At 53.3% G+C, this 26,270-nt stretch overlaps 1 long non-coding RNA gene across 1 annotated transcript; it reads right to left on the reverse strand.

Annotated features, from left to right (window-relative positions):
* Positions 1-269: 269 nt before the first annotated feature.
* LOC137467447 (uncharacterized) lies at positions 270-1,544 on the reverse strand. Its single transcript, XR_010995510.1, has 2 exons — positions 1,461-1,544; positions 270-488 (listed from the first exon to the last, which is right to left on the reverse strand). It is a non-coding gene; the product is annotated as an uncharacterized lncRNA (long non-coding RNA).
* Between the last annotated feature and the right edge of the window lie 24,726 nt (positions 1,545-26,270).

A 26,270-nucleotide genomic window follows, 5' to 3' on the forward strand; every position in this document is an offset into this window, starting at 1 on the left:
ACTAAAATCCCACTGGACCTCTGAGACATTGCTGCTCCTCAGCCAGTGACAGGATGAGTCCCTAAGCCTGGGGCTTGGCCTTCCTCATGGTGAGGGGCACCAAGGAAGGCAACAGTGTGATGGAGACTGCCATGGGCTGGGAACTCACTGGGGGACAAGAGGGAGCAGTTGGGAAGTAAAAGGCAGGTGGGGGAGAGAACAGTTCAGAGAAGGGCTGAGCTACAGCTTGAGCAAGCTGCAAAATGTCATTTGGGGCCATCCCAGATTGATTTCATTTCAGAAGTTATTGAAAAAGTTTAATTTTTGGGTGGTGTCATGTTTGCCCTTGGAGGTGTACACTCTGCAAACTTGAGCTGTGTTGCTGAAATGCTCAAGCAGGTCTGTGCTGCAGGTCACCCCATTTCTTCTTTGGCTGATTGCAGCCCGGTGCTGAGCTCCAGCAGAGCCCTGGCAGAGCCCAGAGCAGCCTCAGCACCCGCAGAGCCTGGCTGCAAGGAGAGAAACCAGAAAGTGCCCGTCAGCTGAAGGCTCCTGTCCCCTTGTCCCAGCCGCCCGCAGTGCCCAGGCCATGCTGGCCGTGCCCAGAGCTGTGCCCAGAACTGCCCATCCCTGCTGCCTTTGGGAGCAGAGCAGGAGGGCAGGACATGTGCCCAGCCTGCAGCCGGCCACGGCACATCCAGCCCTCAGCAGCTGCCTAGAGCAGGATGCTCCTGTGCTCGCTGCCATCTCCCCAAAGCTCTGATCCCACCATGCCAAGCAGACAGGACCCACCTCACACGATCCTCCGCTGGAAGAAAAGCTGGTCCCAAACGATGTCCTCATCCTTCTCCCAGGCACGGCCAATCCACGCCACAGCTGCTCCCAAGCATTTCCCCATCCAAACTGGACCCCACCTGGAACGCTTCCTCTAGAAAAACACACAACAAATTATTGAAAATAGATTACAGACAAAAAGGGGAACAAGAAAAAAGGTCAAAAATCTTATCTCTGTCAGGGGCTTAAGGAAGGCCCAACCCCTGCATGCCCGGGAAAAACCCACCCACAGGTGAGGGAAGCCCAGGCTGTCTCCCTTCCCCCCTGCACTGCCCTCCAAAATAACGGTGATCCCAAAGCAAACAGGGGCAGTGGAGCAGCCCAAGCCCTTCCTTGCCTGCAAAGCAAAGCAGCCCCTGCACAGGTTCTGGAGTCCCACCTCTGCTCCCACCATGGGGGTTTCTTTGTGTCGGGCTGGCTGCCCCAGCCCCAGCCCGGGGCACGGTGGGTGCTGGGGCTGTTGGCAGGGCCAGGAGCCCACTCCCATTTCATCAGCACCCCAGCCCATCCCCCCAGCCCTGCCAAAAGCAGCCTGGCAGCCGACTGAAGGATCAGCTGCATCTGCCCCAGCAATGGGGGAACCTTTGGTTCCCGGCCAGGCTGTGCAATGCCCAAATCTGGGAGCATCCCCCTGCGTGTGGACTCACCTGCAAATTCCCTGTGGAGCCTGGCTTTGGAGAAGGCGCCAGAATCAAAGTCCATCATCTTCAGCTGCCGGTGACCAGGTGGAGGAAGAGGTTGTCATCCTTGATGTCGTCCTCACTGTCCCCAGCAGCAGCAGCCCCACCTGGTACAGCTTCTCCAGGGCCGCCTCCTCCTTCCCTGAGGTGAGCCCAGGCTGTCTGGGTTCTGCCCAGGGCCCCAGCTGTCAGGGAACCAGGACAAGCAAAACCAGCTCGGATGGTGGCCAGCAGTGCTGGGCAGAGCAGCTCAGCTCCAGCACAAGGGCTGCGTGTTCCCATCTGATGACCCCTGGGCAGTGACACAGGCAGGACAAAACCAGTCTGGTTGGCTTTGCCACTGATTGCCAGGACAAGTGTGGAGCTGTTACCTGCCAGGCCCCTGGATCCAACTGTGCACGTTGATCTCTCCCATCTTCTAGGGCAGAAGACCACCCTGCACCCATGGATCACGGAAAAGCTCTTCTAAGGAGGGCCTGTCCAAGGGCTGCATGGACAAACACCTCTTAATGAGATCCTGGCACTCTGGGGAAACAAACCAGAAATCACCAGTCAGTTGGAGAAGTTGCCCCCCTGTTCCCATGCCCAGGCCATGCTGGGTGTGCCCAGAGCTGGGCCTAAACTTCCCCATGGATTCTGTGTTTGGAGGAGAGCAGGAGAGCAGGACATGTGCCACCTCCTCAGCAGCTGCCAGAGCAGGATGCTCATGAGCTGCTGCTGTCTCCCAGCACTGGTATTGCCCCCATGGCCAGAGATGAGGACCCACCTTGAGAGAGCCGTCGTGGGAACAAGATCCGCCCCCAGATGATCTCCTGGCCCCTCCTGAACGGGTGCTTCCCCATGACCAGGTGGTACAGCAGGAGGCCCAGGGACCAGATTGTTGCTGCCTCGCCGTGGTAGCGTTGGGGGTGGATCCACTCTGGTGGGCTGTAGGACAGGGTTCCTGTGGAACACAGACAGAGTTCATCAGGGGGACGCTGCTGCTCCCAGAGCCTGGCCCCAGCATCCCTGGGTGTGTGGGGGCCACCCCAGTGGCACACAGGGTGACCGCTGCCCTCTCGCCACCACCTGGGACTTGTGTACAGACTTGGGGCTGGAAAAGAAGCCACTGGTGTTGGAAGAGGGCAGCAGAAATCCTGGGAAGGCCCAACCATGACACACAAAAGCAAAACTCATCCAGTGGTGGAGAAAGCCCGCTCTACTCCCCGCCTGCACGGCCCCCCAAAAATGTTAACCAGTCAATGCAAACAATGGGAGCAGAGCAGTCCAAGCCCTTCTCGCCTGCACACCAAACCATCCAGGGCACAGGGTCAGACCCCCCTCTCTGCTACCCCCACTGGGGTTTTTGTCAGGCTGGCTGCCTCAGCTCCAGCCTTAGCCCAGGCCACAGTGGGTGCTGAAGGCTGTCGGCAGGGCTGGAGCTGGCCCCCCTCACACCCCCACCCAAATCAGCTTGGCTCCAGCATTAATCCCATCCCGGCTGCAATAGGGGGAGCCCTGGGGCTGCACCCCAGCTGGGCCATGAGATGCCCAGGAGCATCCCCCGGCAGAGCTCACCTGCAAACTGGGTGTAGGCTGTGTCTTGGAGGAAGGCGCCACAGCCAAAGTCAATCAGTTTCAGCTGCCCGGTGGCCAGGTCGAGCAGGATGTTCTCAGGCTTGATGTCCCTGTGCAGGACCCCGCAGCTGGTGCAGTGCCGCACGGCCTCCAGCACCTGGCGGAACAGCCCCCGCGCCTCCTCCTCCGGCAGGAACCTCCGCTCCGCCAGGAAACCCGACAGCTCCTGGCACCGCTCCGGACGCTCCAGCACCAGCACGACGCTGTCAGGGAGCTCAAGCCACTCCAGGAGCTGAATGACACCAGTGCAGCCAGAGGACACCTTGTCCAGCAGCACGACCTCCAGGGGTGCGCTGGTGCCGTCGGGCTGCGGGAGGAGCGCGATGCCGTCAGTGGGGCTGAGGCCGTGCCAGGGCTGGGGAACCCCTCAGCCAGCCCGGGATGCTCTGCATGCCCCGCTCAGCCCATGCCCGCTCTCCCTGCAGGGCTCCCGGCGGCTCCCACCCTGCCGGGCCCCGGCTCCTCGCCACCCGGCACGGCCCGGCTTCTGCCGCTGGCCCCGCTCACTCACCAGCTCGCCCCAGTGCCGGACGCGGTTCCGTGGCACCCTTTTGATGGCCACCTGCAAGCAAGGGAGAGCAGTGGGTTGAGCGCATCACCCGCCCCGCCGGGCCCCATCCTCCTCCTCCTCCACCCCCTCCACCTCCTCCTCCTCCACCTTCCCCCTCCTCCTCCTGCTAATCCTCCTCCTCCGCCCCCTTCTCCTGCGCCCACCGCCGGCCCCGCCGCTCACCGGGGCACCGTCCGAGAGCCGCGTGGCTGCGAAGACGCTGCCGAAGCCGCCGCTGCCCAGCAGCGAACCCAGCCGGTACCGCTCCTGCAGGGCCTCCTCCTGCGCCTTCCCTGCGGGCGGGACGGGGCTGTCAGCGCTCGGCCCGGGGCCAGGAGCGGCCCCCGAGCGCCCCCCGAGCGCCCCGGGCCGGCCCTCCCCAGGCGTTCTGTCCCTGGAACGGGACAGCGGCGGAGCTCGGGCCGGGGAAGCCGCAGCGGGGGCGGCGGGAGCGGCCGCGCCGCGTGTGTCCTCCGCGGGGCCCGGGAGGAGCCGGGGCCGGGGCCGGGACTGGAGCCCACGTCGGGGCCGGGGCCGGGCTCGGGCCAGGCGGAGCCAGAGGGCGGCGATGCCGCCCCAGCCCCAGGCACTGATGCCCGCCCAGCAGCGCCACCGCCAGCACGGCCAGAGCCGGGCGGAGACGAGACCCCGGCGGGACGGCCGGGGACGGGGACGGGGATGAGGACGGGGCAGCCCCGCCGGGGGCCGGGGGCGGGCTGGGGACATGGCCCGGCAGGGGGAGAGGGAGACTGGGAGAGGAGGGGACAACGGGAAAGGGAGAGCGGGAGAGGGTGCGGGACAGCAGGAGAGGGAGAGGAGATGCAAGAGGGACTCAATAGAGTATGTGCTTTAGCTGCCGCTGCCGCTGCCGCTGCTGCGACTGCCGCCGCTGCTGCTGCCGCTGCAACTGAAGCTCCGGGGCCGTTTGTCCCCGTGTCCGTTTTTCCGTTGCCCGCTCCCCCCGCGCCCAGCCCCCCGCTCCCCGGGGGCAGCCCCTGAGCCTGTCCAAACACGGGAACTTTGCCCTGTTCAGCCCAGACCCAGAGTCTGGACTCCTACACAGGGGAACAGGAATCCCCTCGGTCGCTGCCATGCATTGTCCCCGCTGAGGATCAAACCCTATCGGGGCACATTCCCTGAGTGCAGAATTTGTATCTGACCCAAGCACTGCATTTACATCTCCAGCAATGGTTAAAAAAAAAAAAAAAAAACCACAAAAAAACCCAAAAAAACAAACGGGGAAGGCAAACTGTGTGTAGCTCATGGTATTTTAGAGTGTCTAAAATTCGCCAAGTCATGGATCTTAGAGATGAGATCTATTTGGATTAAGGGGATGGAGCAGTAGTGCAAGATGGAAAAGAGGAGCATAAAAATAAACAGAGAAAAACATCTTCAGTTGTTTCTTTCCATTTTAATTTCATTTCTTAAAAGCTGTTTCAGTTTTCCCAGAATCTTCTCCACACTCCTGTTTGCTCTTTCCAAGAACCTTTCCTGGAGAACGAGGTGCAGCTTCTGTCACAAGATGTGCCACCAGCTGCAGCTTCTCTAGGCTTTCCACACCTTGTGTGCAGCTCAACTCTTGCAGCACAGCAGGAGAAATGTTTGAAGAACTTGACAGCTTGTTCTTTCTTTTCCTTGTGGGCTGGGCAGTTGTGCCATTGGTAAGGTTTTCATTGTTACTGTTCTGCCCTAAGAAACCATGACGGGCTACCAGGAATTGTCAGGGAATGCAAGCCTGACTGAATGCAGAGAAAGAATCTGCAGAGCCTGCATCCAGAAATGGAGAGCTGTGTGAAAATCATTGCAACATCCCCATGGGCATCTTGAAAGTGATCTAGAAGATGAAAATGCTCTGACAGAGGGCGTTTGTTTCTGAGTTCAGTGTAGAGGATTCCACATCTAGTGCATTGGTTCATAAATCAAGAGTTCAATCAGTTCATGGAAAGCACCAGAACAAGCTGGACCTCTCAGCCTTAAACACTTCAGTTGTTCAGGGACCCAAAAATGTTCCATAGAAAGAGCATTAGAAGGAGAGGAAAGAGACAGAAAGACAGAAGCTCCACAGAAAGACACACGTGTGGCTCCCAGCTCCTGGGGTTCCAGTGTGGGTGAGACACAAGCCCCAGGAGAAGGCAGAGTCCATAGCAGGGGCTGACCTTGTGCTCCTTGGTTTTAAGCCCCTGGGCCTTCGTGGGCCTCCCCCCAGCTGGGATTTGTGATTGCTCGGGCGTTCAGAGCCGGGTTAGCGCTGTCCCAGCTGTGGGACTGATTGACAGCTCAACCCAAGGTGTCTCGGGACACTGATCTCATCCAGCCTCTGACAGTGGCCATGGTGACACTGGGGAACCTCATGGAACCGTGGGTCAGTGTGACAATGCAGGTCCAAGGACACCATGGTGATATCCAGGTTTGCTCAGCACCAGAGACACCTTTGCCTTGTTTGTCCCCAGCTGTCATCACTGCCTCCAGTGTTCTGCTCTAACTGGAACCCGGGGACACTTTCACATGAGTTGTGTCCCTCAGTGGGACCCATTAAAAGTTAAAGAAAGTCTGGGCTTTGAATCTGACTTTGAGTTCTTGAGAAGTTCTTTGAGCACACTCTGAGGTCTGGGTCCGATGCAAAGAGCACCAAAGCCCCAGAGGGTCATTAACGTCCTGGTGCTGTGTCTGTGCTGCTGAGCTGGGCCGGGCTCCTGGCCCAGAGGCAGCTCCTGGCAAGGGCAGCGCTGAAGAGAGACAGCTGTGGCCAGGAGCAGCTCCTGTGCACAGCCCAGCAGGGCTGGGGCACTGCCAGGGCATCGCAGGGACACGAGCAGGGCGCAGACAGAGCTCACAGGGGCTCAGCACTGGCAGGGGCTGTGGGGTGTCCCAGAGGGGGCTGTGTCACAGCAGCGCCTCTGTGGCTGTGTCACGGAGGCACAGAGCAGCTGTGATGTCAGAGGGGGGCTGTGTGACAGCACAGCGTGGGTTGTGTGAGGTCACAGACTGGGCTATGACATCACAGAGCGTGTTGTGTGAGGTCATCAAGCAGCTATGGCATGATAGAGGGGACAGTGTGACATCAGAGAGCAGGCTGTGACATCATAGCATGGCTGTATGACATCATAGAGCGGGCAGTGAGGTCAAAGTGTGTGCTGTGACATTACAGAGTGGCAGTATGACATCACAGGGAGGGTTTTGTGACATCACTGAGGGGCTTGTGACATCACACAGCAGGGTGTGACATCATAGTGTGAGGCCATAGGGCAGACTCTGCCGTCATGTAGAGAGTGGCTCTGGGACATCAGAGTGTGGGTTGTGACATCACCGAGTTGGCTGTGTGACATCATAGAGCAGGCTATGACATCATGGAACAGACTGTGATGTCACAGGATGACTTTGTGACGTCATAGTACAGGGTGAATTTCTGACATCACAGAATCTTCTGTAACAGCACAGCTTTGTGACATCACAGAGTGACATCGCAGAGTTGGGCCTATGACATCACAAGGGAGCTATGTGGCATCCAAGAGTGGGTTGTGACACCCCAGGGGCTGTGTGACATCACAGGGGCTGTGTGAGGTCACTGGGGAGGTGACTCTGCCCCAGCCCCCCCTCCCAGTTCCCCCAGAGAAGTCCAACGCTGCTCGTGCACAGCGGGGTCCCCTGTCGCCCCGGGTCCCCCCGCCCCCGGCGCCGCAGCCTCCCCCAGAGGATGTTCCACGAGATCGAGCCCAGAGCCTGACACAGGGCCATGGGGGGCGGGACAGGGGACAGGGACCCCCCGGCAGCGTCCCCGTGTCCCCCAGGGCCAGAGCCTGGCCCAGGGCTCCTTCACCCTGTTACCAACGAGGGCTTGAGAGCGCTGAAAAAATCCCCAGCAAGGGAGCAGCAAAAACCAGATTTAATATTGAGCAACAGCACCACAAAGTTCCTTGGCAAGAGTCACTCTGCTCCTGACTGGACACTTCAGGCACAAAAAAGGAAACAAAGCAACAACAAAACCAAATAAATTCCAGGCAATTAAATCAGAAATAAACCGAGAACTGGGGCTTTCATTCGTATGGAAAAGAACGGTCCTTCTTCCTGCAGGTGCCCATGGCCACAGCTGGGATTTCACCTCCAACACTGCCTGTTGTGACAGACTGGAGGAGATTGTGGGCTGGAAACATTTTGTGTGTGGGGGAGGAAGGGGCAGGTCCAGCCTTGCCCTGCCCTGGAACCCCAGCCCTGCCCTGCCCTGGAACCCCAATCCCCCCAGGGCCTCTATCCCAGCCCAGCAGTGTCTGCCAGTCCCTGGCACAGCACAGGCAATGCTCCACAGCCACCTCTGGAGCCCCCAGCCCAGCTCCTGAGTGACCAAATGACCCCAAGTCCCACCTGGGGGAAGGGCCCAGGAAGACCAAGGGGTATTTAAGGCTGAGCACAAGGCGAGCACACATCTTGACCCTACCTCCTCTTGGAATTTCGATCTGAACAGTGCTGGAACCCAGGAGTTGGTAGCTCTGTGTGTGCTTCTCTAAATCTTTTTCATCATTCTCTATTTCTGTCTCTCGTTCTTTTATTTCTGACCTCTTGAAAATTTTGAGCAACTTAAAACTCAGATGGCTTAGAGTTTGTGAAGTTGACTGGACCAATATACAGCTTTGAGAAGTGTTTTGTGTTCATTGAATGTCTTATTAAACCTTTTGCCAAAGTTTCAGCTCCTTGGCTCCAACTCCCACCTGCTTTCCTTGGAGAAGGAGCTGCCCCAAACACAGAGGGATGTTCTTTTCTTGTCAGCCAGCAAAGCCAAGGGAAGACACAGCTCCATCAAATGCAAAAGTCATTCCTCTGCTGGATATTAAATCCACTTTGCACAGCAGACAGACTCAGAGCAATGCAAAACACCTTCTGTGCCCAGCACAGGTCCCAAGGTCCCCCCAAACCCTCCCTGCCCCAATTCTGCCCAGATTTGCTCTTTGCACACATGAGTCACACACTGAAGGCACGAGCTCCTTCCATGCCCAGAGGGAGGAAAAGCAGGAAAGTGGATGAAGAGCTCTCCTGTGCAGAGCCAAGGTCCAAGGGCCCCTGCAGGGAACCACAACTCATCAGGTTTGTGTCCTTTGGGCTCAGGGATGGTGACACTCAGAAGCACAGAAAGGTTTCTTGCCAACAAACACAAGTTGAATATTTGAACAGTTTAATAACCATCACAGCTCTTCCCTCAGCTCTCTGTGATGTCCCAGCAGAATCTGACATGTCCCCCATCCCCAAGGGATTTCCATACAGGAACAGTTTAAGACAGAGACATAAGAAAAGGCAATACTGTGACAGATATTAATATAAGTAAGGTGTTGATTAATGTGATATTTATTTGGACTTCTTAAAGATTGGGCAACTCCCTGAAGCTCAAAGCATGTAACCAGTCAGTTGAGAGGCCCTTGCGTGACCAGAGAGCATCTGGAGGAGGAAATCTGGGAGTAACAGGAAGGACATAGATCCAGCTGGTCTAGTGAAGAGATGTCCTTAGACATGGCCATTTCAACAGAAGAGGTGGAAATACCTGAAGGAAGAGAGAGATGATGTAGTAAACAATATTGGTGACTCAAGTAAAGGGGAAGATCAGTATTTCTTCTCCTTCTCCCATCAGTACACTTCCAGGAAATTCCTGGAGGGAAGACTTTGGTATTTCTTAAAAGTACTCAAGTGACCCAGATAATAAAAATGTCCTTGTATATTACGAAATTTACAAGAATTTAAACCTGTGCCCCTTTCCAGGCAGATATCAGCTGTGTGCCCATGGACAGGCAGTGCCACTTGTGCCCTGAGCTGCCGAACTGGGATTGGATCTCTCAGAGAGGAGCTGAGGGAGAGCAGAGCACCTTGCAAGCTGCAGGTCCCTGCCAGCCCCGCAGGGCTCCTGTGCCATCAACATCTGCTCTGCTCCAGTCTGAAACAGGGCCCAGCATGGTGCCGGGATCATCAGAGAGCTGAGGTGTGTGCTGGAATTCAATGCCCTCCCCATGGCGCAGCAGCCTGCATTTCCCTGCTCCAGCCTTGGTCTCCAGCACAGCCATGGAGGCTCTTTGGGCTCCTGAGTGTTCCTGCAGCCACCAAGGGCAGCTGAGCTCTGCCTTTGGCACAGTCAGCCCTGGCCAGCGCAGGCCATGCTCAGCAATTCCTTGTCTGTGCCCGGCCTTGCTGCCAGCCCCGGCATCGGCTGCGTGGCCCCTTTGTGACCCTGTGCTGGCTCGGCCATGGTGCCACAGCCCCTGTGCAGGCCCAGCCCAGCACAGGAGCATTGCGGCTGGGAACGGCCCCTGTGCCGTGGTGCCCACAGCAGCCTTGGGGCTCTGTGCCCCATGGCCTCCCTGCTGGGCAGCCTCTGCCAGCTCCTGCAGAGCCCGTGGCACCTGTGGGACTGCACAGACAGCCCTGCCCCGGGCTCTGCCGGCCTCTGGGCCAGCAGAGAGGCCGGCCAGGGCTGGCCATGGCTGGGAACAGGCCCTGAGCCCCGCAGGAGGATGGAGCTGGGCCACAGCCAAACTCAGCCCAGGGCAAAGCTGGGCTCAGCAGCCAGGGCTGCCAAGGGCTGGGGACAGAGGCGGGCGGAGACAAATGTCCTGGGCCCCCTCCCTGCTGTGTCCATGCCCCCAAGGGCACAGAGCAGCCTCCTCTCTCAGACACTTGCCTGTTTTCCATGCCTTGCACAGGCGCTGGCCCTGCCCCACAAGGCCTGGGCTGAGTCCTGCCCTGCACGCTCAGCCAGGCTGGGATGGACACTGATGGTTTCTGTGCCAGGCTCTCTGAGCCCAGCCCAGCTCCCTGCAAGCTCTGCCAGCTGCCCTGAGCTCTGTGCAGCACCAAGGGCCTCTCCCCAGCACAGCCCAGCCGGCTCTGGCCCCACAGCTCTGCTCAGCCCAGGCTGCTCTGGCCACTGGCCCCACGGCCTCAGCCCCTGGCCAGGGCACAGCAGCAGCTGCAGCTCAGCCAGGACTCAGCCCCAGCCATGGGGGAAGGGGCTTGGCCAAGGCCAAAGGAGGCTCCCTGGGTGCCCTGCTCCCCTCGGGCTGAGGTGCTGAGAGCTCTGCAGCCCCTGCTGCCATCCCATCTGCCCAGGCCAGCACAAGAGCCCCGGCCTTGGGGCCCTCCAGAGCTGCTCCTGCTCCAGGCCCAGGGCCCATCCCAAAGCCGGGGCAGCCACAAAGCTGTCTTAGGGTGAAGAGCCTGGCTCTGTGTTCTCCATCCCCTCCTTGCTGGCGCTGCCAGGCTAGGATGAGGAGCCCCTCAGCCTTCCCTGCTCTGGGCTGGACAAGCCCAGCTCCCTTAGCCTCTGCTCACAGCCCGAGGGCTCCAGCCCTACCTTGGAGGCCCTTCCCTAACCCTGCTCCAGCTGCCAGACATCTTTCCTGCCCTGGGGAACCCAACCCAGGCCACAGGGACCTGGATAATCCACGTCCTTGATGTCCTGGTCACACAGCCCTGGCCCCTTTTCCCCATGTCAGGCTCTGGGGGGGATCCTGTGGAATGTCCTTTGGTGGGGGCTGTGGCTCCAGGTGGACCGGGGGGATACCAGGGGATAAGGGACCCCGCTGGGCATGAACAGCATTGGACTTGTTGGGAGAAACTGTGAGGGGGAGCTGGGGCGGAGTGACCAACCCAGTGACGTCACAGAGCCCTCCTGGGATGTCACACAGCCCCTCTGTGATGTCACAGCCTGCTCTGGGATATCAGACCTCTGCCCTATGATGTCACAGCAGGCTCTGGGATGTCACAGAGGCAGTCTATGATGCTGTAGCTGCTCGATGACCTCACATAACTCTGTGACCTCATGTTACCAGATGATAAATTATCTACACCAGGTGAGTTAACACCGGAGCTTGTTCTCCAAAACCCCAGGCCTATGGAAACCACACAATGCCCATTGTGTCAGAAGGGGAACTGGAAGTTCACCAGCCTCAGTGTCCTGCCAGCTCAGCCAGGCCCACTGGAACACTGGGGTCCACGACCACTAGGGACCACCAGAGAGACCCCCAGAACAGAAGAGAGCATGCAAAAGGGGAGGGGAAATACGTTAATGATTCTGGGGGAATGATTATCAGATGTGTGTTTAGTCCAGGACAATCAATGAATATGTGTGCAAAATACAGAATATGAACAGAAACTGTACTCAGCACGCTCGGCTTTGGGAGGAGCTATCCCCCGTGCATCCGGCTGAATAAAGAATGCTGCTTCTTAATGCTGCATTGGGGTTAAGGAGTTTTCTGTTTTACTGAATTTTTGGAAACACTCCACTCCCAAGGAAAGCTCTGTCTCCTGCTGCTCACAAACAGAGAAGCGCTGGTGGCAGATGTGGGGGTCGGAGGCTGCCTGGGGCACAGTGACCATGAAATAATCAAGATTTCAATGTTTTGTGAAAGAAGGAGGGGTAGCAACAAAACTTCCACACTGAAATTAGGAAGGGCAGACTTTGGCCTATTTAGGATGCAGATTTGGGGAGTACCAAATCAGGTACTGATTTTTTTAAGGGAAACAGCCCTTTAAAACAAAGGCGTCCTGGGAGGATGGACACATTTCAAGGAAGTAATCTTATAGGGGAAGGAGCAGCCTGTGCCAGTGTAGCAAAAGATGAGCTGGTGAGGAAAATGACTGCCCTGACTGCCCATGGAGCTTCTGTGGGAACTCAAAGGAAAAATAGAGGGTGCATTAACTTTGGACAGAATGTCAGGCAACTTTGGAAGTGTTAAAGGATGTTATTAGGTCATGGAGAAAGAAAAGTTGAGAGGTGAAACTCAACTACTGCTTAAGTTGGCCACTTCTGTGAAAAAAAATTGAAAAGGTTTCTGTAAATAAATTAATAGCAAAATCTGGGATAAGGAGAACATCTTTATTGGATGCAGTGAAGAATATAGTAAGTAAAGACAAAGAAAAGACTGAGTAACTTAACACCTTGTTTGTATCAATTTTCAATATTAGGATAGGTTGTCCTAAGGACAAGAAATCTCCTGAGCTGGTAGATAGGCACAGGGAGCAGAACAGCCCCCTGTAGTCCAGGAGGGAGCAGCTGGGGACCTGCTGAGACACTCAGATGCTCACAGGTGTATGGGATCAGATGGGATGCATCCTAGGGGGATGAGGGAGCTGGTGGATGAACTCGCCAAGCTGCTCTCCATCATTTACCATCAGTCCCTGGCTCAGCAGGGAGGTCCCAGAGCACTGGAGGAGCCAGTGTGAGCCCATCCCCAAGAAAAACTGGAAGGAGGATCTGGGGAACTCCAGGCCTGTCAGCCTGACCTCGGTGCCCGGCAAGGTTATGGAACAGATCACCCTGAGTGCCATCACAGGGCACCCACAGGATGGCCGAGGGGTCAGAGCCAGCCAGCGTGGATTTAAATGTCTGCATTCATGATCTGGATAAGGGGACTGAGTCCACCATCAGGAAATTTGCAGATGACAAGCTGGCTGTGAGTGTTGATCTGCTGGAGGGGAGGAGGGCTCTGCACAGGGACCTGGACAGGCTGGATCCAGGGCCCAAATCCAACAAGGTGAGGTTTAACAAGTCCAAGTGCCAGGACACGGCACTCGATGTGCTGCCCAACGAGTGCCGAGCACAGGGGAAGAATCACTGCCCTGGTCCTGCTGGCCACACCATTCCTGAACTAGGCCAGGAGCCAATGGCCTTCTTGGCCACCTGGGCACACTGCTGGCTCATGTCCAGCCTGCTGTCCATCAGTCCCTGCAGGTCCCTTTCTGCCTGGCTGCTGTCCAGCCACTCTGTCCCCCGCTCTGCACACAGACATTGCTGCTGCAGCTCCAGAGAAGGCAACAAAAGGGCATCTCTGCTGAAAACTCTGCTGGCAGACCCTTTAGTTCCTTTAAATCCACCAAGAGCACAGCCCCTCATTGACACAGTCTGTGGCCACAGGGAAGGCGGAGAGAAACAAAATGAGAAATGGCACAAACAATGACATTTCTTTGTGGACAACATTAAAATGTAAAACAAAGATAAAGAACCTCCAAAATGATACCAACAAGAAGCATCAAAGATAACTTTTATTACAAGTGATTTGCAGAAATTGGCCAGCAGTTTAATGTTCCTGAAAGCATCCAGTCATCAGTCTCCTCACTGCAAACTTGAGCTCCTGGTTCCTCAGGCTGTAGATGAGGGGGTTCAGGGCTGGAGGCACCACCGAGTACAGAACTGACATGGCCAGATCCAGGGATGGTGAGGAGATGGAGGGGGGCTTCAGGTGAGAAAATGTGGCAGTCGTGAGGAACAGGGAGACCACAGCCAGGTGAGGGAGGCAGGTGGAAAAAGCTTTGTGCCATCCCTGCTCAGAGGGGATCCTCAGCACGGCCCCGAAGATCTGCACATAGGAGAAAACAATGAACACAAAACAGCCAAAAGCTAAACAGCCACTAACCACAATGAGCCAAAGTTCCCTGAAGTAGGATTTGGAGCAGGAGAGCTTGAGGATCTGGGGTATTTCACAGAAGACCTGGCCCAGGGCAGTGCCATGGCACAGGGGCAGGGAAAATGTATTGGCCGTGTGCAGCAGCGAATTGAGAAAGGCACTGGCCCAGGCAGCTGCTGCCATGTGGGCACAAGCTCTGCTGCCCAGGAGGGTCCCGTAGTGCAGGGGTTTGCAGATGGACACATAGTGGTCATAGCACATGATGGTCAGGAGGGAAAACTCTGTCCCAAGGAAGAAGATAATCAGAAAAAGCTGTGCAGCACATGCCATGTAGGAGATGGTGCTGGTGTCCCAGAGGGAATTGTGCATGGCTTTGGGGACAGTGGTGCAGATGGAGCCCAGGTCGCTGAGGGCCAGGTTGAGCAGGAAGAAGAACATGGGCGAGTGCAGGTGGTGGCCGCAGGCTACGGCGCTGATGATGAGGCCGTTGCCCAGGAGGGCAGCCAGGGAGAGGCCCAGGAAGAGGCAGAAATGCAGGAGCTGCAGCTGCCGCGCGTCTGCCTGTGCCAGCAGGAGGAAGTGGCTGTTGGAGCTGCTGTTGGACATTGGCTGTGGCTGCACATGGGGTTCTGTAATAAAAGTAATCATGGAATAGTTGGGTTTGGAGAGGACTTTAAATATCCCAGCACAGCTTGGGGGCACTTCTCCCCCCTGCCTGCCCAGGGCTCTACTGCCTGGAGCTGTCCCTGCCAGCAGCTGCTCCCCTGTGCCCAGGGCTGGGCCCTGCCAGTGCTGCCAGAGCCCAGCCCAGCCCTGGGGGCTCAGCTCTGCCCTGCAGACCCCTCCCAGCTCAGGCACTGCCCAGGGGCAGCTCTGGCTCTGCAGGCTCTGATGGCAATGTCAGAGCAACCCTGAGGAGGCTGGAAAAGCAACACTGATGCTGCCTCTAAGGGGCCCTGTGCTCATTTCTGTCACTGCCTGGTTTATTCAGATCTGAGACAATTTTTTTATATTTCTCATGGTGAACTGAGAAATGAATATCTATGTGCAATTTCCCATACAGGCAACACAGATCAGTACACTAAAAATGCAGGATTTTCCCATTTTGTAGCCCATGACTGGCTGTGCTCCCTGTTTAATATGCTTGGAAATGTTCTGGAGGTAAATGTCATGCTGGGAGCAATCCTGAGCAATACAGAATCCTCACCACACAAGAAGAACACTTTCCAGCCTTTCCAGCTGTCTCCTTCCACCCACATTTTGTCCCCCAGCGCTGGGAGCAGCTCCCCGGGCCGGCTGAGAGCTGTCCCTGGCAGGCAGCAGAGTCCCTGGCCCAGCACAGCGCCCTGAGCTGCAGGACCCTGCTCTGCAGGACAGCCCTGGGCACCCCTGGCTGCTCTGCCTAAGAGATGATCAGAGAATGTACTCACAGGGTCTGTGGGCATTGGGATGTTCCAGCTGTAGGAGATCACTCCAGGAGCTGCAGCTGCATTGTCCTGCAGCCAGAGGTTCCTGTGCCAAGGGCTGGCACTGATTCTGCCCCAGGCACTTCTCAGCACCTTCCCAGCCCTGACTGATGGAAGCTCTCTGTGCCTCTGTGCTGTGCCCGGGCTGGCTGCAGGCAGTGCCCCAGCCCTGCTGGGCTGGGAGCAGAGCTGCTCATCCAGAGAAATGTGCTTTTGAAGCTCTCCTTGGTTACCAGGATCACCCTCTGTGCCAGGAGCCCGGCCCAGCTCAGCAGCACAGACACAGCACAAGGACTTTAATGACCCTCTGGGGCTTTGTGCTCAGGCCCTGAACATCAGGCCCTGAGAGGGAGCTGCAGAAACCTCTCCAGAACTCCAAGACAGAATCCAACTCCAAAGTTTCTTTGACTTTTAATGGGTTCCACTGAGGGACACGACTGAGAAAGTGTCCCCAGGCCCCAGGCAGAGCAGAGAACTGGAGGCACTGATGACAGGTGGGGACAAAGAGAAGCCAAGTGTTGGTGCCCTGGGGCACAGCAGCATCTGTGCCACCAAGGGCCATGCCACCAAGGGCCGTGAGGAGACACCTTGTCCTGAGGCTGGGGCCTCCTGGCACAGCCCCAGCCAGGCTGGGCACTGTCACCCCCTTTTCCTGCCCTCAGCATCCCCCCCTAGCCCACATCCCAGTGGCCTCAAGGATCTGCTGGAAGGAGTCCCTGGGGAGCCTTGCTCAGGAATGGCCCTGGGGGCTCCTTCATGCTCCCAGGGACTGCAGGTTTTTCAAAGCACTTTGGCTTTGGCTTTTGCCTTGGAGTCTCTGAGAGCTTTGTGCAATCATGGCCTCCAATTATCTGCTGTAATTAGTCCCTGGAGAGGCTTTGTCAGGAACAACACTCAGTGGGGCTCATTAATGCTTCAAGGTACTTCAGTTCTTTTAAGGTACTTGGTGTTTCCCTTTTGATCCAGACTCTGTGAGAGGTTTGTGCAATCATGACCCCAATTATCTGCTTTAACGTGTCCCTTGAGAGCTTTGTACTGACACTCAGTGGGGCTCATTGATGTTTTGAGATACTCAAGGAGTTTAAGGTACTTTGGATTTTCCTTTCCACACTGAGTTTCTGAGATTTTTTTTTTTACCATCCTGGCCTCCAGTTCTCTCCTCCAAGGAGTCCATGAGGAGCCTGTGTTTGGGATGGACCTCAGTGGCACCCATTAATGCTTTGAGACATTTTGGGTTTTTCCTCTGACTTTGACTCCTGGAAAGGTTTGTGCAATCTCCTCTCAGGCCTTGAGGTTCCAGGGCTCAGCTCCAAATGCACCACAGGGCTCATTAGGATCAAGCAACTTCTGACAAACCATGGCTCTGCCTTGATTTCCCTCTGCTCTAATGTAGTTCATTAAGAAGGTTTCCTTATACAGTTATGGAGAAATATTTCAAAGAGCTTCTAAGAAATATGTATTCCTATTTTAAAGAGTGTCTTTTATTACTGTTCTCATTAGAGAAGAGGTGATTGCAGCATTCTGTGATTGATATTGATGTAGGGCCGCTCCTAAAGAGGTCTGGCCAGGTCAGAGAAGTTTAACTTGAGGTCTGACCCAGTGTGGACACCTTGCCCCACATTCCCTAACCCCATGTGAGAAACTATTTTCACTTTCACAAATGTAAATGGTTTATTACGACCTTATCAAAATACAACAGAAGAGTGAATAAAGAATAAATACAGTGCCAGAAGCAAAGCATTCAGTCACCCTGTGCTCATCTACAAAATGGATGCTCTATCTTTTATACCTCTAGCCCCTCCCAAAGTCTTGTCAATCCACTTCTTCTTCGCTGTCCAGTGGTGGAGATCACTTTCTTACAGCTTGATTGGAGGTCAGGCGCTGCCATAGCAACAAGCCGACCCTCCCAAATGCCTTGACTACTGAGGGCATCCCGTGATAACAATGCAAGAGGGAGGGGAAAGATAACTATACACCTACACAACTTCTCTTAACATATACTTAATATTCACCCCTTAATTGTGAGAGTCAACAATAGGATTACCCATCTATAACAAACCCCCTTTTCTTTTTCTATAAGTCATTTTGCTTGAACAATTACATTAAAAAAATTCTCTCTCTCTTGAATGAGTCATACTAGCAGCTGTTGATGTGGGCAAGGACAGTGGGAACAGGAGAAAAATCTCAGGTTTTCCTTAGACACACTTATTTGGAATGGACAAAAGGGCCTTACAGAGGTCCAGTATGGCTCTGACTCCCATCTACCGTGCCTATGTGGTTGCGATCCATAGTCATTGTATCTTAGGGGTCCAGAGGCCAGCTTGGTCTCGCCCTCCAGTCCCTTTTGTATTCAAAGACAGTTGGGGAATTACAGATGTCCAGTATGGCCTTTTGTCCCTACCTTACCATGCCTACGGGGTTGCTACACACAGCAGGGCTATGGGGTCTTCTTGGTAGTGAACAAAGGGGTCTTGCCCTGCTTCCTTTGTCTTATTTTCTTAAAGAAGCTGTCCCATCACCTTTTACGGACCCTTGTGTACTTCCCATCAACAGATGCTGATAATTCTCACCCATTAACACAGGAAGACAGTCCTCAAACTGGTTGGTGGAAGCTTGACTTTGGGCATCTTGGTGTCTTTCTGGTTGTCTTTCAGTCTCTGCTTAAGAGTCAATCTCGTTTCACCCAGTCTGGATGTTGTAGTTCACTCTTTGGGTTCTTCTACCGGGCCTTTAACTGTTGGCATGAGTCCATCTGTTGGCATGAGTCCATCCCCACTCTGCAGTTCACACGGCTGATTCGGTGATGAACAGTGCCTGAAAGGGACCTTCCCACTGAGGAGTTAGAGGTTGATCTCTCCATGACTTGATCATTACTTGATCCAATCCCCAGAATTAACATTATGGATTCTGAAATCCAGGGTGTTAGTTTGAGGAATTGCTCCTTTATGTTATAGCCCTTGTAAGGTTTCTCCTATAGACATAACATATTTCTTGGCATTGGCTTCCCCTTCCTCATAGATGGCAATGCTCTGGGGTGAGGTCAAAAAGGGTAACCAAATGTCATTTCATAGGGTGACACCCCCAGATCTGACCGGGGTTGGTTTCTAATTTTTAATAAGGACAAAGGGAGACATTTTATCTATGACGTGGGTTTCAGTCATCAGCTCAACTAGAGCTCTTTTAAGAGTTTGATTCATCCTCTCAGTGTGACCAGAACTCTGTGGATGCCATGGAGTATGTAATTCCCATTTACTCCCAGGGTTTGAACAACTTTTTGCAATATTTTAGAGGTGAAATGAGTTCCTTGGTCTGAATCAATCCTGTTCACCATCCCATATTGGGGAATGATTGATTCTAGAAGTGTTTTACTCACAACATTGGCATTGGCTTTAACCGTGGGTACCGCCTCTACCCAGTGAGTCAAGTTGCCTACTATCACTAGTAAAAACTTCCACCGTTGTACATGGGGAAGCTCGGTAAAGTCTACTTGGATGTTTTGACAGGGTCTTAAGGCTAGTTCTTGCCCTCCTCTGGGTGTTTTCCTCATGATTTTCTGACTCACTTGTTGGCATATCACACACCTTTCAGTTACTTGCTTAGCTATCCCAAAAAAATTCCAATGCAGCCCCAGTCCCTTAGAAATTGATCACTTAGCGCTTGTGTACCCCAATGTGTTGTTCCATGTATGCCTTCTAACATTTTCCTGGCAAGGAGTTTATTCAACATTTGTCTCCCATCTGCTAATCTCCACTTCCCTTTGTTATCATTCTTAGCTCCTATTATAAGGAATTCTTTCTCTTCTGTCTCACTGAATACGGGAACTTCTTCTATTTCTCCCATAGGGGTTAATGCTATCATTAGTTTTTCTGACCCTGATTTGGCTGAATTCTTAGCGTCTAAATCTGCTAAATGGTTCCACTGTTCTTCTTGAGTCACCCCTTTTTTATGTCCTTTAACATATACTACTGCCACTTCTTCTGGTATTTGTAAGGTTTCTATCACTTCTAAAATAAGTTTTTAGTTCCTTTCCCCATTGAATTTAATAGCCCACACTCTTCCCAGATTTTCCCATAGGTATGCACTACTCCAAAAGCATATTTTGAGTCTGTATATATTGTTCCTCTTTTCTGTGCTAATATTTCCAGAGTTTGCTTTAGGGCATACAACTCACATGCTTGGGCTGACCAGTTGGAAGGTAACTTTCCTTTTTCTAGGGCCACTAACTCTTCATCTACTATAATGTATCCTGATAGCCATTGTCCCCGGATTACCTGTGGAAATCCATCAATGTACAATCATTTCCCTCCTTGGAATGGTTGATGTGTTAGGTCCTCTCTTACTTTAGTTTGATAATTTATAACCTCCAGGCAATTATATATTAATTCCTCACCTGGATTTCCATCTCAAAACTGGGCAGGGTTCAGTTGGTTACTCACAATTAACTCTAATTATCCATTGTCTATTAGGATGGCTTCATATTTTAGCACTTGGGAATCAGTGAGCCATTTCTCAGCCTTTTAGCTGAGGATACTCCTTACTGAGTGAGTGGTATATATTTTCAATTTTCCCCCAGAGGTTAATTTTTTGCTTTCTTCTACGAGTAGGGCGCTCGCTGCCACCGCCTGAATGCAGGTTGGCCACCCCCAGCTGGCAGGGTCTTGCAGTTTTGATAAACAGGCCACTGGTTTCCTGGATCCTCCCCGGTCCTGGGCTAACACTCCATGTGCTGCCCCTTTTTCTATATCCACAAACAGATAGAAGGGTTTGTCTAAGGCAGGAAGACTCAGTGCTGCTGCACTGACTAATTTTTTTCTTTAAAGCTTCAAAATTTGCTTGTCGTCTTCTTCCCACCTTATCTCTTCTTCTATTAACTTTTCAAACAAGAACCTGATGGCCTGCATGTATCCTTCAATCCATAGCCTACACTATCCCAACAGGCCTAAAAGCCCTCTGACTTCTCTCTTAGATTTTGGCCGTGGGAGTGAGGCAATCCCTGCAATTCTCTGAGGGTTCAGCCACTGGCTCCCTTGACAAATCACACCTCCTAGGCATTTTACTTCCCTCTCTACAAATTGGAGTTTCCCTTTTGATACTCAAAGTCCTTGGCTCCCCAGAAAACTTAACAATGCTATGGTGGATTCTCGAACTTTGTTTTCTTCCCGTCCTGAGAGAAGCAAATCGTCTCCATACTGGATGATCTTTATCTCAGGTTTGATGGAGAATTGTTTGGTTTGGGGATTTGGAAAACCCTTGTGGTAACCTAGTCCACCGAAGCTGTTGCTTTCTCCCTGAATCGGGGTCCTCCCATTCAGAGGCAAACATATCCCTACTTTCTCCTGCCAGTGGACATGCCCAAAAGGCATCTTTTAGGTCTGTCACACTAAACCACTGGTGTGCTGGGGGGATATTACTCAGTAGTGTATAGGGCTTAGGCACTACTGGGTACTGATTCACTGTTCTTTTGTTAACTTCTCTTAAATCTTGGACAAGCTTGTAAGTCCCATCAGACTTCTTTACTGGTAAAACAGGTGTATTATGGGGGACATACATGGTTCTAAGGCACCCTACTCAAGTAGGTCCTGGGTGGCCAGCTGCAGTCCTTGTCTCCCTTCCAGGGAGAGTGGGTATTGTCATACCTGAACTGGATGGTTCTCATCAACTGTTTTTATTACTACAGGTTTCATGTTCAATTTACCTTAATTTTTTGGTTTTGCCCGCACCATCTCATGAATTTTGTCCTCATTCTCTTCTGTTAATTGGAGAAGTTTAACCACCATTTTTCCTTCCTCTGGCAGTACTCCAATGTCTAACTGCACCTGTAAATCCCACCCTAATAGATTTCACCCTGCTTCTGGAACTAATAGAACATCCCCTGTTGAGGATTTTTTGCAGGACAATGGACACATTCAGCAGATGCACAGTCCAGCCTTCTGGTAACAAAGGAACCAGTTCTAGAAACGGGGTCAGTGAATCCTTGACGACAGGAAAAGAAGAAGTCAGAGGAATCCGCAAAGTTGTCAGCAAAATAAAAAAGAGAACTCAGGGTGGGCCAGACAACCAAAGCAAGACGCATGAAGAATCGGGTGATCCAACCAGCATTTAATTTTAGACGCATAAACAGCTAGGATTAACCAATCATGTATTAGCTAGAGACTCTTGCACAGCAGAACTGATTCTAAATACAGGCCTCTGTACAATAAAATTGGCTTCACTTGATCATATTGATCATGGCGAGATGTCCCATTTGTGATTCTCCGCACCACAATTCCTATCTCAGACCCCAGGTCTAATGATGCATGGCGATGCATAGAATCCCTTAGACACTCTAGAAACTCAGATGGAGTCTCGGAAGGCCCCTGCTTAATAGAATACAGGACAGACCATTTTTTGGTGTTTGGGATAGCTCTCTCCACTCCCAGTGCTATCCAATCTTGATAATCTGCTAATTTCTGAAACTCTGCCGATATATTTGGATCCCATTTAGGATCCCTTGGAGAGGGAAAAATTCTCTTACATCCAATCACTGGCTTTTACGGTGATCCTCTGCCAAAGCCCCTGCTGTTCTCAGGATCAGCTGCTTTTCTGTTTCAGTGAAAGTATCCAGTAATACCTGGGTGTCTCTCCAATCTGGGTTGTGTTGTTTGATAACATATTGTAAATGCTTCGCAATAAGTGTCAGGTTGCTGTGGCAATTTTTAGCAATCCTTTCCCACGCCTCTAGATCAGGGGTGGAGAATGGTACTTTAACCATCAGTCTCCCTCCTTCTGGTCCCACTGCCTCTCGCAGAGCGGCCTGTAACACTGCTTGTCTCCTGGTTCTGGACAAAACCGGACTGCCAGGAGGGGAGTGGGTTTGAGTAGATGTCCCTTCCAAGCCTGCATCCTCTTTTTTTGGAAAGTCCACCTCATCCTCATCCTCATCCTCATCCTCATCCTCATCCTCATCTTCCCGTCTCCTAGGAGGCACTTTCAGCAAATCTATTGTATCTTGTTCTTGAGCTGCAGCACGGTAGACCTTATCTGATTTGGTACATGGCTGTCCTATGCTGCACGCTGAGCAACATTGCTTAATTTGCCCTCTATTTCCTTTGTTTTCCTTCTCAAGGGCTAACACCAGTGGGTCTGAGGGAGCGCTGAGCCCACAGTGCCTCTCCCATTCCAGATGATTTCGTAAGGCAAGAAACATATCAGCATAAGAGACCTCATCCTACTTCCTTCCTGTCTTAAAAACCGCATTAACTGCAACAAGGTATTACAATCTAAAGTTCCTGCCGGTGGCCACTTGGCTCAATCTTCCAGCCTGTATAATGGCCACCACCGCATGCAGTGTTGGATTAAATCTTGTTCTCCAATCCCCCCCTACTGGTGACTTCTTTCCAGTGGGTTAAGATACACCCTAAAGAGCTAGCTCGGGGTAACTTCTTTGCTCTGGTGCGTTCCCATTATCTCCTTCTCCTTCTCACTTCCACCCAAAACTCTCTTCACAAAGCCTCACAGTCCTTTCCCAATTCTCCTCCCACGTGCAACCCCAGGTTACAGGTACCAGATGTGATTTTCCACACACAAGCTTTAAAATCTGAGGTTCAAAATGGGCTCAATTAGGAAACATCCATCCACACTCAGAGCATATGCCCCGCCGCCTGCTGAACAGCAATACCAACGCTTCTCACAAACTCCGCACTGCAATAGTGCCCATGGAGGGTGCCAGTCTCTCGAGGTGCCCAAGGCTCCCAAGAATTGCCCACAAAGGCAGGCTATTCCACTTACTCCTTCGTGAATTTCTAAATTCTCCACAGTGGGTTGCTTCCAATCTAGAGAAACGATGTAAATTACCTTTATGTTACCATTAGCTGAGGTCCAATAAAGTCCCTCTAAATAAACCCATTCATCCCCTTTATCTATCCAGTGATTCACTGGATTTACAAACTCCCAGGGGTCAAACCCGAACCACTGAGGCAGTGGAATCCTCTCAGTTCGTCTAGCCACAGTTAAAACATGCACAATCTACACAAACACATTCAAACATGCCACGTGTCCTCACCCACACTTCTTTGCTTGCTCTGCTTCTCCCCAGCTGCCTCCCCGCAGGACGCTATCTGCCCCCACAGCCTCCCAGCCGGCACCCTGGGCCTCACTTGGCCGCCTCACTAGTGGGCAGAGCCTCCCCGCCCCGCACCATGGGTACACTCACTCACTCGCCCCCTCCTTCGTATAACTGAGCCCACAAAGGCACTCACTCACACAATCACAAAAACCCACCTACATTAACCACAATGTCCAGACACCATAAGCGCACAATAGCAGTAAGTAGAATCACAGCATTAAGGTCCAGATTCACTTGACCCACCCCCAGGATCACTAGTGGTCACAGAATTGAACAGTAAATATCCCTTCCTCCTGCCGCTCTATTGGCAAATGGACCCTTCCCCCTCCCTCCGGCCATGCTTGGTTGGCGACTGCTTGCAAGCCCCAAACCTTTACTCACACAGGGACTGAGCTGTGCACCAGATGTCTCTGAGCAGCTTACCAGCAGCCCTTTTGGTCAAGGCCCCTTTTAAGCTTGATACACACTGTTTATCTCTGCACAGAGTGCCTGGAGCACGGTCAGGCAGTGCCGGGATCCCGGGTGTGGTTCTGGTCCCCACAACTGAGCAATGGCAGCCCCAGGCTCAGAGCCAGTCAGAAAGCCAACCAAGTGAGACCAGAGGGAGGGCACCCTTCCAGTTTCTCTTGGGCATGGCCGCAAAACAACCCCTGCTACTTCTTCCTCCACCAGTGTTTGGGCTGTGCTGGTGGCAGAGCCAGCCAGGTTGTGCTCTGCCTTCCAAAGCCTGTTGGGAGCGGGCATGAAAAGCTCTGCATGCACAGCGGAGAGTCCTGGAAGGTGCTGGCAACAGCTTCCTGCGGGAACAGGGCTCTGGGCTCTGGCTGGAACAGCCTGGTTTTGGTGCCGTGACCGCAGGCAGGAGTTGAGGCAGGTGAAGAGGCAGCAGGCAGCTTGTGTTTGTAGAGGGCCTGGGGCTGCCCCTCTGAACCTCCACCTGGAAACACACTTGGGAGAATATGAGCTACAGCTGGAGTGCCTGTCCTGAAAGGACCTGAAGTCATTAAGCCTTTCCAGCTTTTCTTAAGAGTGTGTTGGTGTTGCCCAAGAAAGCTTCATTTGGGGAAATGCCTTTGGAGGAAAAGGGCTTGCTTCTCAAGGAAAGTGCTTCCCAGGGAGCTCCCAGTGAGGTAGGTGCAAGGGTAGGTGCAAGGGTCCCCCTTTGGCTCTCTGTGGCAGAGTGGCAAGGGAAGGGAGAAGGCTGTGAAGAGCGGGTTTGGCATCTGCCTGGACCTGCAGAGACCAACCCAAGCACCTGCAGCAGGGTGTGTTCCCCCTTTGGACAGAGGCATGAGCAGGAGCATCTCTGTCCAGCCGTGAGCCCCAGAGCTCTCTCTGAGAGCTGTGAATTAAAAGGCCTTTACACACACACTTTTCACCTCTTCCCTGTCTGCTGTGTTTCAACTCTTGGCAATGTGCATTTGCCTCTTGCTTAGTGGAAGCTGCTGTGGCCCAGAGCCAGCACAGAGCTGGGCTGTGTGGGCCAGGCAGCGTGGAGAGTCTTGGCTGATCTTGGTGTGTCCCTGGCCTCAGAAAAGGCTGGGAAGGTTTGCCTCCCAAGGCGTCCTGCTCATTGGCTCTCCCTGTACATCCTGGAGAGAACAAGGTAGGCATTTCTGGCAGCTGGGCATCAGCAGGCCTGAGAGTGGGGGCATGTTGTGGAGCCAGCCCAGCTGAGATACCCTGAGAGGAGCCCAGTGCTCCTTGCTCCCCTCTGCTGACAAGTGAGTGTTTGTCTGGTTTTGGGATGGCCCTGGCTGTGTGAGGGGTGCTGCGTGGACATGAGACAGCCGGTCCTGTCCCGCTGGGTCCCAGCAGTGCCTCACAGCAGTCCTGCATCCACGTCAGGATGCTGGCCAAGAGAGGTCCTGGAAGCTGAGGCAGCTGATTTTAAGCTTGTGCAGGTGCCTACAGGCCAAGGCCAATGGTGTTCCCTCAGGATACAGCAGTCCTGAGGGGTCTCCCTCGTTCAAACAAATCGGCAGCCAAATGTATGGTCTACCAAAAGCCCTTTTATTGACCTGGTGGGAGGGCAGGGGTCTGCACCCACTAAAATGTTTCTCTGCCACATATAAATTTCAGTGGGTTGATGTAGGAATGTATCAAACATACCGTCCTTCTTTACACGGCTGTGGTGATTTGATAGGCAGGGGGTTAGAAATACATTGTGTCTGATTCCCAAACTTGAAGCTGATTTCCAGGCGCTGGCCAGGAGCGGTCTCGATGCCCCAAAGCAGCACAAAGTCTTCATCACAGCTTCCCTGCACAGGGCTGATTCCACACTTGCCCTTAGTTCTTCTGGTAGACTATGTCTAAAGCTTTTTGTCAGGTCACTCTTATGTCAAGTTAGGCCACCAGGTTCTTCTTATGCTAACTGGTGCTAAGTACTTAGGTATGTCTGTGCTAATTACTTGTTTACTCATGTGCATTGCTTGTGCTTACTTATGTCAAACAAAGGCCTTGTTTCATCCCCAAAGGTGCCTGAGGCCACCCGCTCCTTGTGGCACCAGTTGCTTTCCTGTGGAATGTTCTCCCTCCCCAAGGGTAAAGAGGGAGCTGGAGAAAGAGCTTGCCCGGCTGCTCTCCATCCTTTCCCAGCACTCCTGGTGAAGTGGAGAAGTCCGAGCTGAGCGCAAAGGTGCAAATGGAACAGCCGTGCAC

The sequence above is a fragment of the Anomalospiza imberbis genome, unplaced genomic scaffold, assembly GCF_031753505.1.
Source record: "Anomalospiza imberbis isolate Cuckoo-Finch-1a 21T00152 unplaced genomic scaffold, ASM3175350v1 scaffold_64, whole genome shotgun sequence".
Lineage (NCBI taxonomy): Eukaryota > Metazoa > Chordata > Aves > Passeriformes > Viduidae > Anomalospiza > Anomalospiza imberbis.